Source organism: Crocuta crocuta, unplaced genomic scaffold (genome assembly GCF_008692635.1).
Source record: "Crocuta crocuta isolate KB4526 unplaced genomic scaffold, BGI_CrCroc_1.0 scaffold48, whole genome shotgun sequence".
Classification (NCBI taxonomy): domain Eukaryota; kingdom Metazoa; phylum Chordata; class Mammalia; order Carnivora; family Hyaenidae; genus Crocuta; species Crocuta crocuta.
Genome location: NW_027533089.1, coordinates 3,955,682 through 3,976,271, shown reverse-complemented (window position 1 = coordinate 3,976,271; position 20,590 = coordinate 3,955,682).

Here is a 20,590-nt window from a genome sequence, read left to right as displayed (position 1 = left end):
GCTTTTTAAGATTTACTCTCAGGCCTATGAATTACTTTCATTTCTGGTATGTTCTCCCACTCTCAATTGCCAAAGTATTCCTCCCCCCCATTTTCCCCCTATTTACTTAATATCATCGAGAATGTACTGAGCAGCTTATGCACCCGGAATGTACTTAATACAAAGACATGGCCCAAGAAGCTGACTTTTTAAAACTTGTCTTTCCTTCAAAGCACTCTGAAGCCCAATTTATACAAGTTTAAAGGATCAGAATAACAGAGAAGGAAATGGAGAGATGTGAACCAATAATTTTCATTGTTTTTTAAGTATAACTATCATATAATTGAGATTGGTAAATACTCATGTTCCTAGAAGAGTTTTTGAATAAACTGTAGATTGTATAAAAGAAGCAGAACTTAAATACAAGCTTTGTCTTAGATTTAATATCTGGAATTGTATCTGATTTTACTTAAATTTGAACCACTGCTTAATTTGAGTCTGCATATTGTATAAGTCTCTGAGAGCACTGAGATAAATTATATATAAAGGAAAATTAGAAACTGCTTATATCAGAAAGTTCCAGTAATAATAATAATTTGTAAAAACCACAAGAGAATCTAAAACAATACAAATTACAATACAAGGAAAATATGGAAATCTACCAGGTAAGAGGTATAAACAAACAAAATAAAGCAAATCTGTTCACAACACTCATCAGATTAGAAGTATGAGACAATCTTAAATTACAGCGCGGCATTACTGATTGTGGCTGCTTGCGAAATTTTCATCTGCACAATGAGAGAATTTAAAATAAAGGATAATTGCATATCCTTCCATAGCTGAAGCACGTTTTAAAAAAGAGCTTCACATTTCTTCTGATCACTTTATGAGGATTTTAACAGAAAGTTGTCTGTCCTGAGTTCTATAACCATCTTATATTGAAAAAGAAAAACTACCTAACAAAGGGCTTGAGGGAGAATGGAGACAAACTTCTCTGACTCCAGGATTGTAACCAGGGATTGCCAAATTGTAACATAATTACTGGGAAGCCTTTGGTAGGAGTCCACTAAGAAGCAAGGGAAATGCATCAGAGGATGCACTGAACTAAGGGAACTTCCGCATTGACTTTATAAACATTTAAGCATAATGAATGCCTAATATTTGCTTAACTAGTATATTATCCACTTTACTAGTTTACACTGTATTTTTATGCACAGATCTATTTCATTGATCCTCTCAGTAGGTTTGTGAGAAGGGAAATATTCACCACATTTTTGTCCATCTACTTTTTTTTTTTAATTTTTTAAAAATTCCTGTATAATTAACATACAGGGTTTATATTAGTATCAGGTGTTCAATGTAGTGATTCAAGAATTCTGCACATTACTCAGTGCTCATCACTAGTGGACTTCTAATGCACTTCACCTATTTCACTCATCCCCCCCCATCCACATCCCCTTTGGTAACCATCAGTTTGTTCTTAATAATTAAGAGGCTGGATTTTTGTCTCTTTTTCTTTCCTTGTTCATTTGTTCTGTTTCTTAAATTCCACATATGAGTGAAATCACATGGTATTTGTCTTTCTTTGACTGATTTATTTGACTTAACATTATAGCCTCTAAACCTTTCTGTATCATTGTAAATGGCAAGATTTCACTTTTTAAATGTCTGAGTAATGTACGTGTGTGTGTGTGTGTGTGTGTGTGTGTGTGTGTGTGTGTACCACCACATCTTCTTTATCCATTCATCAGTCAATGGACATTTGGGCTGCTTCCATAATTTGGCTATTATAAATAATGCTGAAACAAACATAGGGATGCATATATCTTTTTGAATTAGTATTACCATATTCTCTGTGTAAATACCCAGCAGGAGAATTACTGGATTATATGGTATTCTATTTTTAATTTTTTGAAGAACCTCCATACTCTTTTCCACAGTGGCTGCAGTTTGCATTCCCAACAGTGCACAAGAGTTCCTTTTTCTCCACATCCTCACCAACACTTGTTGTTTCTAGTGTTTTTTATTTTAGACATTCTGATAGATGTGTGGTTATTTCACTGTGGTTTTTATTTGCATTTCCCTAATGATGAGTGATGTTGATCATATTTATGTGTCTGTTGGCCATCTCTTTTTCTTATTTGGAGAAATGTCTGTTTCTGCCCATTTCTTAATTGAATTACTTTTGGGTGTGTTGTGTTGTATAAATTCTTTATATGTTTTGGATACTAGCCCCTTATCAGATATATCATTTGCAAATATCTTCTCCCAGACATTAGGTTGTCATTTTGTTTTGTTGATTATTTCTCTCACTGTGCAGAAACTTTTTATTTTGATGTAGTCCCAATAGTTTATTTTCCTTTGTTTCCCTTTCTTCAGGAGATACATCTAGAAAAATGTTGATATAGCCAATGTCAGACAAATTATTGCTTGTGCTTTCTTACAGGATTTTTATGGTCTCAGGTCCCACATTTAGATCTTTTATCCATTTTGAGTTTATTTTTGTGTGTGGTGTAAGAAAGTGGTCCAGTTTCATTCTTTTGCACATAGCTGTGTAGCTTTCCCAACACATTTTATTGAAGAGACTGTCTTTTCCCCATTGGATATTTTCTCCCACTTTGTCATAGATTAATTGACGATATAATTATGGATTTAATTCTGGGTTCCCTATTCTGTTCTATTGATCTATGTGTCTATTTTTGTACCAGTACCATAGTGTTTTGATTGCTACAGCTTTGTAGTGTATCTTGAAATCTGGGATTGTGATACTTCTAGTTTTGTTCTTCTTTTTCAAGATTGCTTTAGCTATTTGGGGTCATTTATGGTTACATACAAATTTCAGGATTGTTTGTTCTAGTTCTGTGAAAATGCTATGGTTATTTTGGTAAGGAGTGCATTGAATCTGTAGATTGCTTTTGGTAATTTGGACATTTTAACAATGTTTGTTCTCCCAATCCATGAGTCCGTTCTCCCATATTTTCTATTTGTTTGTGTCATCTTTAGTTTCCTTCCTCAATATTTTATAGTGTTCAGAGTATAGGTCTTTTACCTCCTCGGTTAAATTTATTCCTAGGTATTATATTTGGAGCATTTGTAAATGGGACTGTTCTCTTAATTTCTGTCACTAGTACTTCATTATTAGTGTATAGAAATACAATGTAATTCTGTATATTGATTTTGCATCCCACAACCTTACCGAATTCACTTATTATTTCTATTAGTTCTTTGGTGGAGTCTTTAGAGTTTTCTATATGTAGTATAATGTTATCTGCAAATAGTGAATGTTTTACCTCTTCCTTACTAATTTGGATAACTTTTATTTCTTTTTCTTGTCTGATTGTTGTGGCTAAGACTTCCAATATTATGTTGAAAACAGTAGTGAGAGTGGTCATTCTTATCTTTTTCCTGATCTTAGGACAAAAGTTCTCAGTTGTTTACCATTGAGTATGATGTTAGATTGAGTTGATGTTTTTCTTATATGGCCTTTGTTATGTTGAAGTATCTTCCTTCTAAACCTACTTTGTTGAGGGTTTTATCATTTTGTCAAATGGTTTTTCTTCATCTGTTGGAATGATACTATGGTTTTTATCCTTCTCTTGTTGATACGGTGCATCACAACGATTGATTTGTGAATACTGAACCACCCTTGCATCTCAGGAATAAATCCTATTTGCTCATGGTGAATGATTTTTTTAATGTATTGTTAGATCTGGAGGGCTAATATTTTGTTGAGGATTTTTGCATCTATATTCATCAGAGATATTGGGCTGTAGTTCTCTTTTCTGTCATGTCTTTACCTGGTTTTGGTATCAGAGTAATGCTGGCCTCATAGAACGAATTTGGAAGATTTCCTTTGACATTTATTGATTGATTGATTGATTGATTTCAAATAGTTAAAGAAGAATAGGCAAACTCTTCTTTATTTTTTGTTTTTGTTTTTATTTAGAGAGACAGAAAGAGAGAGAGTGCATAACAGGTAGAGTGGCGGAGTGACAGAAAGAGAGAAGCTAAAGCAGGCTCCACACTCAGGGGCCTGATGCAGGGCTCAATCCCACAACCTTGGGATCATAACCTGAGCCAAAATCAAGACTGAGACATTTGACTGACTGAGTCACCCAGGTACCCCAACTCTTTAAATGTTTGGTGAAATTTACTTGTCCAACATTCTGGTCCTGGAGTTTTGTTTGTTGGAAGTTTTTTAATTACTAATTCAATTTCATTGTTGGTAATCAGTCTGTTCAAATTTTCTATTTCTTCTGCTTAAGTTTTGGTAAGTTATATGGTTCTAATAATTTATCCATTTGTTCTAAGTTGTACAATTTGTTAGCATACAGTTTTTCATTATATTTTCTTATAATCCTTTCTATTTCTGTAGTGTCAGTCATTATTTCCCCTCTTTCATTTATGATTTTGTTTATTTGAGTCCTTTCTCCTTTTTAAAATAAGTCTGGTTAAAGGTTTATCAATTTTGTTGATTTTTGCAAAGAACCACTCCTGGTTTCATTGATCTGTTCTATTGTTTTGTTTTCTTAAGTTTCTATGTCATTTATTTCTGTTCTAATCTTTATTATTTCCTTCCTCCTACTAGCTTTGCGTTTTGTTTGTTATTCTTTTTCTGGCTTCCTTAGGTGTAAATTTAGATTGTTTATTTGAGATGTTTCTTGCTTCTTGAGGTTGACCTGTATAACTATAAATTTCTCTCTTAGAATAGCTTTTGCTACATCCCAAAGATTTTATACCACAGTGTTTTCATTTTCACTTGTCTCCATGTATTTTTTATTTCCTCTGATTTCTTGGTTCAGCCATTCATTGTTTAATAGCATGTTATTTAACCTCCATGTATTTGGTGTTCTTTCCAGAATTGTTCTTGTGGTTGAGTTCTAGTTTCATAGCATCATGGTCAGAAAAGATACATGCTATTACTTCAGTCTTTTTAATTTGTTAAGACCTGTTTTGTGGCTTAATGCAATCTATTCTGGATAATGTTCCATGTGCACTTGAAAACCATAGGCATCCTATTGTTTTAGGATGGTATATCTGTTAGATCCACCTGGTCAAATGTGTCCTTTGAAGCCATTATTTCCTTGTTGATTTTCTATTTGAATGATCTATCCATTGATGTAAGTGGGGTATTACATTTTCCTACTATTGTATTAATATTGATCACTTCCTTTATGTTTGTTACTAGCTGCTTAATGTATTTGATTGCTTCCATGTTGGATGCATAAATTTTACATGTTGGATTGTTCCCTTAATGATTATGTAGTGTCCTTCTTTGTCTCTTGTTTTAAAGCCTTTTTTGTCCAATACATATATTGCTAGCCCAGCTTTCTTTTCACTTCCATTTGTACTATAAATGATTTTCCATCCTTTCACTTTCAGTCTGCATATGTCTTTAGGTCTAAAATGAGTCTCTTGTAGGCAGCATACAGATGGCTCCTGCTTTTTCCTCCATTCCATCACCCTATGTCTTTTGATAGGAGCATTTAGTCCATTCATATTCAAAGTAGTTATTGATAGGTATGTACATATTTCCATTTTGCTACTTATTTTGTGGTTGTTTTTTGTATTTCTTCTCTGTTATTATCTCTTCTTCTCTTGCTCCCATTTCATGGTTTGCTGGCTTTCTTTAGTGATATACTTGGATTACCTTTCTTTATTTTTTGCATATTTATTACTACTGGTTTTTGATTTGTGGTTACCATTAGGTTTATATATAACATGCATATAGCAATTTATATTATTTTGATGGTTGCTTAAGTTTGAACCCATTATAAAAGCACTAAATTTTCCTGGAAGTAAATAGTTGTCACTTTTTAAAAAAGAGAAAACAGAGGCTCAGGCAGGCTGGTTGTTTTGGCCAAAGTCACTCTGGTATTAAGCGGTAGAGAGAAGCAGGTAAATCCAGGGACCTGAACTTCAAAGTCATGCTTTTTGCTACTTTGCTAGGGGCTAATAGGAAAACACATAAGAAATTGTCTTAGGTTTTTAGCCCTGTGGACACAAGATTTATTGCATTGTTTCTTAAGCCAAATAGCCATGAGATTAATTTTCTTAGTGTCACAATAATTGAATTAGTTGGGTCTATATTTTGAACTCCTCTTTTTTTCATAACTAAACTGTTATCTTGTTATTTTAAGCCGCAGTGACCCTCATTCCTCCCTACTGGAACGACTCAGCAGTGAGTGGAAATCCCACTATTCTTTAATCATCTTCTTTTTCTTTTTTTCTTTTTTTTTTTTTTACAAATAGTTTCTTGTCAAATTAGTTTCCACATAACACTCAGTGCTTATCCCCACAAGTGTCCTCCTTCATGCCCCNCTTGGGTAAATTCCTAGCAGTGCTATTGCTGGGTCATAGGGGAGGTTTTCAGGAAACTAACAATAGAACTCCCCTATGACCCAGCAATCATCTTCTTTTTCTTGACAGCCAGTAAAAAGATCAGAGCATTAAGTCTATTAACTAATACTATTAACTGTACTATTAACTAACTGCCTGTTGAAGACAGGAGATTTTGCCTTTACAAGCATTCATTTTCTGATTATTGAAATGAGGGAACTAAACTAAAAGATTTTCAAGGACTTTTGCATTATTATTTTATAATAATATCATTTTAGGGCATAAGCTCCATACACACAAGGACTTTGTTGAGTTTGTTCATTGCCATATCCTCTGTGGTTATAACAGCATTTGCTAAAAGATGCTAAATAAGTGGATAAATGAATAGTATCTCACTTCAGGTTTAGAGAGGACACCTTCAGTAAACAGATGGTTTACCACTCAGGGAAGGCCTCAGCACAGAGCAGCACTGTCTAATAAAGAGCCCACCATTTTGAAAGCTCAGAAAATTAACTTAAAGGTGACAAGGATTAGTGGAATTGATGAAAAACAAATTTTACAAGTGACTGATTGATAAATTGCAATTATTAACTCATAACTTACCACAAAGGATGTCTACTCAGTGTGCACTGGGATTTATGTTCTTTCTGATGAATGGGTTCTAGAAATGAGTCTAAATCAACTCAGTTACCACAAGATTGCAGTGGTATCCCTGTTTAGCTCAAATTTAGAGTGTCAATTTATGGGAAACTTTCTAAACTCAGTTTTTTTATATTTAAAAAGCTACCCCCAGTGCTGCTCAGTTATCCACTTAATGCATAATCATCCAGACACCATTTCTTACTGAAGTCAAACCCTTTTACCCCATACTCTGAAATGCCCATAGAGAAGTATTTCTTTTCTTTGAAAATGTGGATTTCTCCAATGGGTAAGTGAATACCAAAAATACTTGAACTAAAATATTTGAGTGAATGTATTCCTACGCAAAAGTCTTTACGCTATACTTTGAATTCTGTATCCTATAGATACTTAGAAAATTTATAAACAATAACATTTCATAATCATTTGTTCATTTGAAATGAGGGAATGTGGTTACATTAATCGCAATCAACAAGTATGAGCGATCTCCAAATGGACCATATTATTAAGTGGCTACAGGGATCAAGTACAGTGATGGTAATATTACTTATAAATTGGTCACTGGGGTATGAGTTCATAATAATAAGTGTACAGAGTTGTAAGATATTTATGCAATTTTTTATATTTCTCTTTGTAGCAGTGTTAGGAAGTTATTTAGGCTGTAACTGAACTTTTAGTATGAGTCTGAGCTACCAGATAAAGAAGATCAAAAGGTTTCTCAGGCCAATAATTAGCCTGAAGATGAAAGAGATTATTTATCCATTATTTTCTCCTGTACTGGACTCTGTCTAATTCCAATTATTGGATAATATGCCTGATTTCCTAATAAGTTTAATGTGACAAGTCTGAAAATATTTTCTTAGCTTTAATTTCTTTGAAAGGCTTTGATGAGTCATTAATTTTGCCACATCTATATAAACACTCAGATAAGAAAAAGTATTTGTAACTAGGATTAAGAAGGTATATCCTTGTCACATTCTACCTTTAATCAATATTTGAAATATAATTTAATGATGAGTTTTTTAAAGTTTCAATAATATCTAATAGCAATGCTGAGCACGATGGGGTTAAGATTATTTAAATCGCAGTAGTTTAAGCCCCAATGTTAACTGCAGCATTATCTACAATAACCAAATTATGGAAAAAGCCCAAATATCAATCAACTGGTGAATGGATAAAGAAGATGTGGTATCTAGATATAGATAGATATTGACATAGATAATATAGATATAGATATACAGATAGATGTAATGGACATTACTTAGCCATTTAAAGAATGAAATATTGCCATTTGCAATGACATGGTTGGAGCTAGAGTATATTATGCTAAGCTAAATAAGTAGTCAGACAAAGAAAAATACCATATGATTTCACTCATATGTGGAATTTAAGAAATGAAACAATGATCATAGGGGAGGAAAAGAGAGAGGAAAACCAAGGAACAGTTATAAGTATTGAGAACAAACTAATGGTTACCAGAGGGGAGATGGGTGGGGGAATGGGTTAAGTAGGCAATGGGGACTAATGAGTGCATTTATTATAATGAGCACTGGGTGTTGTATGTAGGTGTGGAATCACTAAATTGTACACCTAAACCTAATATTTCACTGTGTGTTAACTAACTGGAATTTAAATTAAAACTTTAAAAAATAAAATAAATGATAGTAACATCAACATATGTAAATAAAATATTTTCACTCTAACCCTAAACACTAAATCAACTTAAGGTTTGATCAATATTTTGAAACAATTTGATTTTCAAAAAGTAATTTTTATTACTAGGAAATAAACTCCTATTAAAAGTCTTTCCATTTAAAAAATATATATATAGCAATAGCTAGATGACATCTTACAAAATATGAGCAAGACCGAAGCAGGACCAAGAAAATGCAGTTATTAATGCCATACACATTCACATTTGGATTTCCAAGTGTTTACAAAGTACTCTTTCTAGTTAGGCCTTGAACATGATTGAGAATCAATAACCCGGGGCTGTCTAGGTGGCTCAGTTGGTTAAGCCTCTGACTTCAGCTCAGGTCATGATCTCCCCATTCTTGGGTTTGAACCCCACGTGAGGGCTCTGTGCTGACAGCTCAGAGCCTGAAGCCTGCTTCAGATTCTGTCTCCTTCTCTCTGCCCCTCCCCTGCTCATCCCGTCTCTCAAAAAGATACATAAACATTAAAAAAAAATTTAAAAAAGAATCAATAACCTAGACTTTAGCAAAAGATGTTAGCAGCAAAAAGAGTAAGATCCACTTTTTTTTCCCGAAGCCCCTGCCTACACAGACCTTTGCTTTTCTCAATCTACTCATAATCAAACTCCTACTCATAATCAAACTCCATAATGCCTGATGAATTATGATGACCAATGATGTATTCACTTGTAGTCATTGTTTCCTAGGGTAAGAATATCAAGCATACCAAGTTTATTTCTTTATCACAATAATTCCGAAAAGATATGGAACATAAAGGCAAAACAGTTCTACGATGACTAATACGAAGAAAAGTTAATAAGAACGCAAGAGGGGAAATGTTATTATGCATTAATTAGTTCACTTAGGCAGTAAGTTATTCTAATGTGCTTTTTAGAAACACTTTAAAGTATGTTGCTCTTTATCCTGACCTAAATCCAAATGGCTTTATAAAGGGATTACAGTTAATAAAAAATAAAAATAAAATTACTTTCTCCCAGCAGTGAGAAATGACTTCAATGCCTAACAGGGTAGCTATCTCTAGGGTTATTTTGTTTCCGCTCCTGCTCTCCTTGGGTTTATTTTCTTTTCTGCCATTATCAGGACATCTTTTCATAATAGTCTTATTAATATAACATACCTTTTTAGTAAAAGTTTAAAATTATTTTAATTTTGATTAACTCATGTTTTGTATTCTGCTGTTTTGTAGATATTTACCTAAATTTTAAAGCCATCAATAAACTGGGGCCCCTGGGTGGCTCATTTGATTGAGCGGCCTACTCTTAATTTCAGCTCAGGTCATACTTTCATAGTTCGTGGGATGGAGTTCTACATCATGTGAGTGAGTTTTGTCTCCCCCTCTCTCAAAATAAATAAATATTAAAAAAAATCATCAATAAAACATTGGAAAACAATGCTTGTGGAATACATTTTTCTCAGTTACTTAACATGTCTAAATCATGTTTTCTTTAAAGGTATATGACAACAATCAAAAGGAAGAATGGGGGTTTATTTAAACCCTTAACCAAAAAGGGCTACTGGGGTTCTAGATCACTATCTTTTTGTAAACACAGCTATTTATAAATGCAGAAGTCATGCCCTGCTAGCTTCTCCCCTGGAAAGAGTTTCATAAAATGGGTTTACTGCAACCCAAAATTTTTAAGATGGGATGCAGCAAAAGAGAACAGAGAAGCCAATTTCTCTTATCATCAAATACATTACTTCTTTAGTCTGCCAAAGGCAACTCAGAGTTTAAAGAAAAAAATTCAATAAATGTCAATTTAACTCCTACTCTATGCCAGGATCCTTTCTGGGAAACATGGTATTTAGTTTGCTAATATTAACATGCAAGTGGCAGGCACTGTAGAGTCAAGGAAGTAGAAATTAAAACATTATGGTATTGATTCAGGAAGAGACAAATGGATTATTCTAAGATTTCAGAAATAGACCCACGTATAGTTAATTGCACAATAGTTGATAGTGGTAATAAAATAACTCAATGGGGAGGGGATAGTCATGAATTGATTTTTTTTCTCAGTAATTTGAGAGAAAAAAATTAAGTTGAATATTTTATACATTTGCAAAAAGTAAACCCACTTGGATTAAAAATATAAAGGTAAAAGTCAAAGCTTCAAACATATTATAAGAAAAATGTTTATAACTTGGGGATAGAAGATGCTTTTAAAAACAATATATAAAACACAGAAGCCATAAAGAAGAAGTTCATAGGGACGCCTGGGTGGCTCAGTCAGTTAAGCGGCCAACGTCGGCTCAGGTCATGATCTCACGGTTCGTGGGTTCAGGCCCCGCGTCGGACTCTATGCTGACAGTCAGCTCAGAGCGTGCAGCCTGCTTTGGATTCTGTATCTCCCTCTTTCTCTGACCCTCCCCTGCTCACTCTCTCTCTCTCTCTTTCTCTCTCTCTTTCTCTCTCAGAAAAAAAAACATTAAAAAAATTTTTTAAAAAGTTCATAATTTTGACTACTATTTAAATAAAATAAACCCATCAAAGAAAGACAAATACCATGTGATTTCACTCATATGTGGAATTTAAGAAACACAACAAACGAGTAAGGGAAAGAGAGAGAGTTAGAAAAAGGAGGAGAGAGACAGAAGCAAGCCAAGAAACAGATTAACTATAGAGACAAACTGATGGTTACCAGAGGGGAGGTGAGTAAGGGGATGGGTGAAATAAGTGATGGGGACTAAGGAGTGTACTTGTGATGAGCACTAAGTGAGCAAAATTTAAAAAAATAATTAAATAAAAATATGGGGCACTTGGATGGCTGAGTCGGTTAAGTGTCTGACTTGAGTTCAGGTCGTGATCTCACGGTTCGTGGGTTCAAGCCCCGCTTTGGGCTCTGTGCTAATAGCTCAGAGCCTGGAGCCTGCTTCAGATTCTATGTCTCCCTCTCACTCTGCCCCTCACCCATTCACACTGTCTCTCTCTCTCTCTCTCTTAAAAATAAATATTTTTTAAAATTTATTAAAAAATATTAGAAAAAAAATAAAAAAATAAAAATGTAAACAGAAAAAAAATTTAAAAAAATAAAGTGTTAAAAAAGAAAAATAAAATAAAAAGTAAATTAAAATAATTTTTAAAGGACATTTAAAAAATTTAAAAGAATCAATAAGCTAGACTTTAGCAAAAGACATTAGCAGCAGGAAGTGTAAGACCCACTTTTCTTTTACCCAAGCCCCAGCCTACTTTTTCACTTAATTTCATATCCTACTTTTTCATTTAACTTCATATCATAAACTTTTTAAATTGTATGTATAATATGTTTTGTTATGTGTAAACACTAAATGACTGCATAGCTCTGAAAAAAATTAAAATTTAGGAAACAAAGCTACAGACTGGGAAAATGTATTGTCAACCTCTAAAACAGAGAAGGGATTAATATCCAGATAGATATACTACAGATGAAAAGAGAATATTTTTCAATCTTTATACTGGGACAAAGATTATTTCCCACATCAGATACAAAGTTCATACAAATCAATTTTAAAACCACAGAAATTAGAAAATCACTTTAAAGTTTGATACTATTATATGTCGGCTTTTTGGGGTATTTGATATTGCCATACACTATTGATAGGAGTTTAAATTGGTACAGTTCTTTTAGAGAATAATTCATCAGTACTACTAGAAGTTCAATTATAGACACCCTATGACCCAGCAGTTGTACTGTTTAATATCTTCCCTAAAGAAATAAGTACCTGTGTATGGAAGAAGGCATATACTGTGACATTCTTTGTGACATTGTCTGTGACACTGAAAATTGAAAACAGTCTAAATCCCCATCACCACCACCACCAACAAAAGACTATGTAAAGTCATACAATGGCAGTTGCTGAACAGAGTAAGATATATTAATATTTAGACAATGTGGAAAGATCTCCAAGGTGTAACTATAAGGTAAAAATGCAAGTTATACACCAATACTCACAGTATAATACCATTTATTTAGCAAACTAGTTACTCAAACTATATATTTTTTACGTACACATATATGTAACAGATACATAGAAAACTAATGATGGCACCTGAAACTATTATTTTATCTGAATATTTTGAAAGTATATGAGAATGCATTTATTTAAAGTTTCTATAAGTACAACATTTACTTTTAAAGAGATTACAATAATTATAAATACAGGAATTTGAAAATGGTATATTAATATGAAGCTGTCAGGGCCATCTTAAAAATGACACTAAATGAAATAAAGCTGTTTCTACCCAAAGATGGCTTTTATTGTATCAATAATTAGAATTCTTTTTACTATTAATAGCATTTAGATGATACTTCAGTTGCTAACCCCTCTTATTTTCCATTTAAGCTTTATGTTTACAATACTTTTCACACTATGAAATTAAGTTTTCTATGGAAGTCTGTACTGGCTTATCATCTTTGCCATTAAACTAAAGATCTTCTACATATACTACATAAAAATGTATCGGCTTTCGTATCCTCTTCAAGGGATCCACTTTTTAAGGGATCGTTTGTATTTTTGTTCTGATATCAAATGAAATTTTCAAACATTTTCCTTAAATAGTAGCACCAAATGAAATCTCTGGAATATAATCCCTAATTAACCCTATTATTTCTTTCTCAACCTAGAATATGAACACCTCTATTATTGTTTAAGCACTTATTCAAAATACCTGGGATACAAAAATAATTAATAATTTGGGATGGACAAATGGGTGGATGGATGAATGGATACCTCGATATTTGGATGCTTTTGAAAACCAGTATAGAGGTACATGTATCTGACCTTAGTCTTCCATTCTAAACCTTTCCTTAAATCCTTTACAAGCACTAAGAGAACATCCACGTCCAACCAAATACTTTCATTGCTTCACTTGGAAGACACAAGGGACCAGGGTACAGAGGTAGTTGGTGAGTATACAATGCTCAGCTAGGCTGTTCTGTCCTGTTGTACATTCTTCATCACAAAATTACACGTTCCCACCCAGAAAAACAGATGCCTGTATTGTGATTCTCCCAACCGACGAAAACAAATAGACTTTGTGTGATGTTTTGCTATGTGCAAAGTAATCTTGCTATATACATATATTACCTGGGGGGAAAATGTACTTAAATTTCAAACCATTTCTCTACATAGCTTTCATCTCCCAGCTTTGCTTTATTTTTCCCCATTAACACATATCACCTTCTGGCATATTATATAATTTACTTACATGCTTTGTATTTTCTGTCTCTTCTCTGTCTCCTTACCACCAACCACCCCTACCCATATACACTAAATATAAGCTCTATGAGAGAAAGGAATTTTGTTCTTCACTATGGAAACCCCAGTGTTTAAAACAGAGCCTGATAGGGGCGCCTGGGTGGCTTAGTCGGTTAAGCGTCCGGCTTTCGCTTAGGTCATGATCTCGCGGTTCGTGGGTTCGAGCCCCGCGTCGGGCTCTGTGCTGCCAGCTAGCTCAGAGCCTGGAGCCTGTTTCAGATTCTGTATCTCCCTCTCTCTCTGACCCTCCCCTGTTCACGCTGTCTCTCTCTGTCTCCTAGAAATAAATAAAAATATTAAAAAAAAAAAACAAAACAGAGCCTGATACATAATAAGCATTCAATAAAATTGTGTTGAATAAATGAATGAACATAGTCTTTACAATATTTTGACATTGCTTGAATGGATGAAATCTGAGGATGAGAAAGCTTAAGAGAATATTAAGAGAACACCTCCAATTTTCCCAGTTTTATTGATCTTATTGCTTTGGTGAATAAATTAAGTGGCTGAGCAATAATGATAATAATTCTTCAAGTCCTACACAGACCCGGTTCTCCCAGATTCTGGGATGAACAGCTTTTTAGTGTAGGTCAGGCTGTTTCACTTCACTTTACCTTTGTCTGCATCAGTTTGGGCTCATCACAGATTGAAACTGAGGATAGAGATGGGCAGAGACATTGTATACAGTGAGCAGAGCCACAAATTTTCACTGAAGACGTTTAAAACATCATGGCAAATTTATTTGCAAAGAGAATTTATATGACATGACTTACAGTCAATACTACCACAAAAGATGCCTTGCCCCAACTTGCTTTATGAAATTCTTTCGCATCAGTGGTATAGAACCAGAACTATTTATTGGCATTATTCCATAATAAAATTGATTTACACTCTCTTGAGTATGTGGTGCCTTTGTAGGAAAGAAATCTGGGCTTTCTCTCGGCTTGGGCAGCCTCAGAGACAATGTAAAGGAACTAAAGTGAGAAGGAGCCTGGTTTTATCTTTCCCATCTTCTCTTGTCCCTATTCTGTCTCTGCTTCTCGCACACCCCCACTCCTCTGCCCCCAACAACTCTATCTTGCTTCCATTACATTTCTTTCACTGTTGGGAGAGAGGTGGGTAGGAAACATGCTCAAGAAAAAGAAACCTCTTTAAAAAAATACCTCGTGTCACTAACCACCATGGCAGGTGTCCTAGTGCTGCCCCCCCACCAAAGGGCGCAAGTGTGGGTTCCTCAGGAAAATGTATGCGTCTCCACAGTGCAGTTTGCTGAGATGAAGGATACTCTCCGACTTAACCTCCCCCAGTTCTCTCTCTTCGCCTCTTGTGTTTTGGATCTCAGTCTCAGCAGGCATCTCTGCCATCAGGTCCTCACTAGATCACTACAGCCCAGCTTCCTTCCACAGAGTCTACCTAACCCTCCCCCATCCTTGTAACACTAAGCGTAGAAAATGCAGATTCTCTCGCACTTCTTTTCTCTATCCTCCCTGCCATCTCTTCCCGGCTCCTCTCCCCTGTTCTACTAGGTAAGGGGGGCATAAAACAAACACATGTCTCAGCAGGAGGACCTGAGCTAACTGCTTCCCTTGTTTATGGAGGAGGGAGTGTAGCAGTGCGTAAGAGCTACGTACATGTACCAGACTGCTTGTGTTCAAATCCCAGTGCCTCTAGTTATCTGCTCCTATGACACCCGGCAAGTTTTTAAGTTTCTCTGTACCTCAGACACCTCATCTACAAAATAGAGATAAAATAGTTCCAACCACTTAGGGTTATCGTGAAGACTGAGTAAGTGAATTCATGTCATACTGTCATAACAGTACCTGATAAAAAGAACCATTTGATATATGTTGTCTATGATCAACTCCAATTTTTATTAGTGGTTGTTTTAAAATCTCTTTTTCTTATCAGGGGATATGACTCTATTCCTAGACCCATTCTTGCCAAGGAGACATGGAAAGGACTCAGCATTCTCTTTTTAGGCAGAGGACCACTCTGACTCTCCTGCTTATTTTTGAACACCGTCCCCTCTCTCCTGAACTGCTGCAAAACTCCTTAACCCAACCCGTCACCTCCCTGCAGTCCCTTCTCCCTCCTACAACCACGATGATCTCCTTAAAGCAGCAGTCAGTACACTTTTTTCTATAAAAGGTCAGATAGTAAATATTTTAGATGTTGTAGGACAGAGGCAAAAGCAAGGATATTATGTAGGCACTCTCATAATGAGAAAAGACACATTTTCACACAATTTTCACTGACAGAATTCAAACTATAATAACAACTGAACACAATTTTCTTATGATACAGGTAGACTAATGAAAAGAAAGTAATTATTTTGAGGGAATACGTTTTCTTCATTGGGATTCAAGGTAGCGTTCTCTATCTTCAAAACTGAAGGCAAATGTTCATTTGTCAAAGCTCATCTGAAATAGAATTTCAGAGGTTCCATCTTTGAAAATGCCTTTTCACGAAAATTAATACTGAAATACTCAGTGAATTTACAATACACTGAAGCTTAAAGGTTATTTAAAGGACACACGGATATTTCTTCTTAACATTCAGTCATGTATATTGAATGGACACAGCGGAGAAACCTCATAGTAGAGGGAACAGTTTCTGTACCTATTGGTGCCCCAGGCTAGACTCTTTGACAGTATCCCCTGTGAGACTGATTACCATGTCTCCTGCTCACTCAAGGTGCAATATGATACTAAAGAAGTGTTAGGTGTTTCCAAGACTTGTTACAAGTACATTTTCTAAAAATCAAGCCATTAAAGATTTGGGGTAACATATCAGATACAACACAAGAACATTCAAGGAAGCTTGATGCACATTTTTTAGTATTAAAAACTCAACAATGCTCTTTTCAAAGTATTTTCAGTTAAGTGTCATAGATACCAGAACCAAAAGGGGTTGCAGAAACTATCAAAGTATCAATAGCAAAATCAATCGATTTTAGAAATCTCCTTTCAGAGCTGGAAAGTTGAGTCAAAAATAATAGGAAAATTTCTTAAGCCAAGTATATTAGGAATATTTTTGCAAGATGAAGGAAAACATGTTAGGATATATTAATAATGTATATTATTATTGAGACTTAATTTTATCATCTTAATACTATTATATATGCCCAGTTGTTTAGTAGAGCAAAGTCCAATTAGAAAACAACCTTCAGTTTCATATATCCTTATCTAAAAGTGAGAAACTCTAATCTGATTGTTCATTAAAGAAACTTAAAAATCCAATGGAGAAAGTAAAAGTGGATACACAAAGAAGTGCACTAAAAGCATAAAATGGAGGAACTGATCTAAAAGGGGAATTGTTTCCCAGTATCTCAGTATCATATGATAGTTTAAAGAAGAAAAGGCCACTTGCAATAAATAAACAATACTTGCCAAAATTTTAATGCTCCAATAAAAAATTTTATAGGAGTACTCATAATTCTCTTTTTAAACACAGGTTTAAAAAAAGTGTTTTTTTTTAAACCTCATGTTGCAAGTTTTAAAAAAAGTGTTTTTCTTCAACCTCATGAAACATTAGAATGTGTCCTTGAAAGATAATTGTATTAAGAACACTGGGTTTTATGCTCATGTACAAAATATGTGGTATTTTGCTATAATAATTATGATGAAATCATTGAAGTCAAAGAGAAAAGCATAAAATACCTGAGAGGTTCTTAGCAATGTGACAATACCACTCACGTCAGAGTGATTATGTCACTCATAGACATACAAAATAAGAGTCATTTTCATAAGGACCTTATTGCAATAATAATACAGCAATAGAAGTGTGACATTCTTAATCTAAAGACATTGAAGCCATAGAAAATATAAAATTTGCAGCAGAGTAGTAAAGGCAGGGATTTCTACAGTGATGGCTCTTCCAAAGGTAAAAATTATTCCAAAGTGTTATCTTAGATGCTAATTGAAATTTTATCAGAAGATCACAATGGAAGAATAAATTAATGAAACAATGGCTAAAAGTGCATATCATAGTAGCTCCAGCTGCTATAAAGCATACCATATGTCACCTACCTACCTGTATTTAATGGATAATAGCTCATTTCTCCTAAAATAACCTGGTGAAGTAGGTACTATTATCAGTTCCCTCCCCATAATAGAGAAGAGAAAACAGGAGTGAAGTAACTTGCTCAAGGTTATTTGGAGGCAAGCACTGAGGCTCATAATTGATTCCAGACCTTCTGTCACCCTGCCTTCCACTACACCTGTTAAAGCAGCAGCTGTATACCAAACAAAATGAAAGCCCCTGGACATCAGTCCATCTTAAAATTCATCAGTTTTCACCTATGATGTGTTAGAAGATCATAATAATGTTGATAATTCTTAATATTTGTATTGTGCTTACCATGTGCCATGCACTGTTCTAATCACTATCATAATATATAGTTATAGTTATTTCACATGAGGAAACTGTAACATTTATCAGCTCCAAGATCCCTTCCTTGGGGAAGACCTTTCTTAGTCAAGTACACATGTGCGCACGTGCACACAAATTGTCTTAATGTGCAATACTGTCACAATTGCAATTTTACAATTATGATGTAATGTCTTGAGTAATGTCTTTCTCCTCTACTAGACTCTAAGTGGTAGCAAGTCAAAACTCTGACTTGCTTTGTCACTTGTCTTGGGTTGGATTCTTTGAGGCAAAGAATTGTATGAAAATAATTTGCTGGGGAAATGATTCCAAGAAGCATAGGGAATGAGAAAGTAAGACAGGGAAGGGAACAAAGCCAATAGAGGGTACATATTGAATAGTTTGCTCCTGCAAGGAATTGAGGCTCTCTCTTTGAGTCCTCTGAGAGACTCTATAGAATACCCCTCAGAGTTGGTCTACCTGAGACATGAGGAAACTGTGGCGTTTCTCTATTAACTCCATCCACAAGTTGGTTGTTAATTTCCAGTCATCTCCAGCCTATTCTGAACACAAGCCAAACATATTCCTTCAACCAGAAAAAGCACTCGGGCAGACTGCTGACAGATGTTTGCAACTATCAATGTGTATAGAGTTAATGCCAGGGAGATGTAAATGTCAACTGACAGCTTTTGCTACAGTCCAGCACTTGAAACTTTCATGATCCACATTAAATGTACTCAATCCTCAGTCCTACCATAGATATTTAAAATGGATAACTGTCACAATTTCTTTTGAAAAAAAAAAAAAAAGACAGTAGGAAGAACAGTGGTACAAACTACAATTCTTGATGCCCCGATGGATTTGTTGAGGCTGTAATTTACACCGATTACCTATCTCCTCTACTACCTATTTTAGGTTACAATCAAACTCAGACAGCACTTTGACTATTCTAGGTCTGCTGCCCCACGTGGAGTAATGGCAACCTGCCTCACAACTAAGGTGTCTAAACCCCTAAATATAAAATCCTTGTCAGGGCTATGATCGCTGCAGTAGCCTATTTGCTGTTATCATTGGGCATAAAAGCATCAAGAAACACCATAGTAACTCCCATTATCTGCCAGTGGAGCATCTAATTTCTTTGCCTGATAACTTCTGGTATGAGGGGCCCTAAATAGGCATAAGCCATAGCTTGGGGTTTAGTGGACCCTTTGGTATGCCCCATGGTTAGAAGAATCACCCTCAGTCCCTTGGGAATGAGGACCTCAAATCACTCAGAGCAGACAGGAAGCACAAATTCTACAAGTGAGTCTAGGGATGATGGGAAGAAGGACATCTCATGCTATAGTGCCACAGCAACCCGGCAACCCACTCCTGGTACGGAAGGAGCACAGGATCGTGGCTTTGGTGATCATAGTAATAGACTGTCATTGACAGTAATAGTGGGAGATTAACAGTTGCATTAAACTAAGCTGAGAGATGCCACGGAGGAAACAAACATGAAATAGGATGGTAAGTACTGGAAGTACCCAGGTTTGCAGTTTTCCTTGATTCTGAATTCATTTTCTATAGAACACTTTCTGTGCAGTAACTTTATAATTTCAGACTGCTACAGAAGAGCTGTACAGATCTCAGGAGTGATCTGTATGACACATTTTTTAAAAGTTTATTTAACACATTTGATCTATGTTGACAGAAATGATAGATGTGGACTGTGCTACGGTTAAAAACTGATAACAACAATAATAACAGCAACATCTGGATCTTAACTGCTTGCTAGGTTCCATTCCCGGGCTATGATTTTTATATGCATGTCTCAGGCTTCACTGGTTAGTGAAACTAATAGGGTAACACTTATAAGGAAATGGCAATTCATGATGCTAAACAAATTCTAGATATTTTTCTAAGAGTTCTTTCCACAATTATCACCAGTAACTCCCAATGGCCCTTCCATGAATGTGACCTACTGTAGAATGCTAAGCATGGTCATTATTTAAAAATGTATTGGTGGAGGAGAGGGGCAGAGAGAGAGAGCAAGAGAGACAGAATCCCAAGCAGGCTCTGCACTGTCAGCACAGAGCCCAATGGGGGCTTGAAATCACCAATTAACAGTGAGACCATGACCTGAGCCAAAATCAAGAGTTGGATGCTTAACTGCTAAACTGACTAAGCCATCCAGATGCCCTGCTAAGCTCAGTCATTTTAAATAGTTTTCCCCTGCATCCACTTAATGATAAGTTCCAGCTGTTGCTCGCCATTCTTCTACCCATCATGGAGCTTCTAAGGACGGCAGGCGAGCAATGCTTGTGTGCAGTGATGCT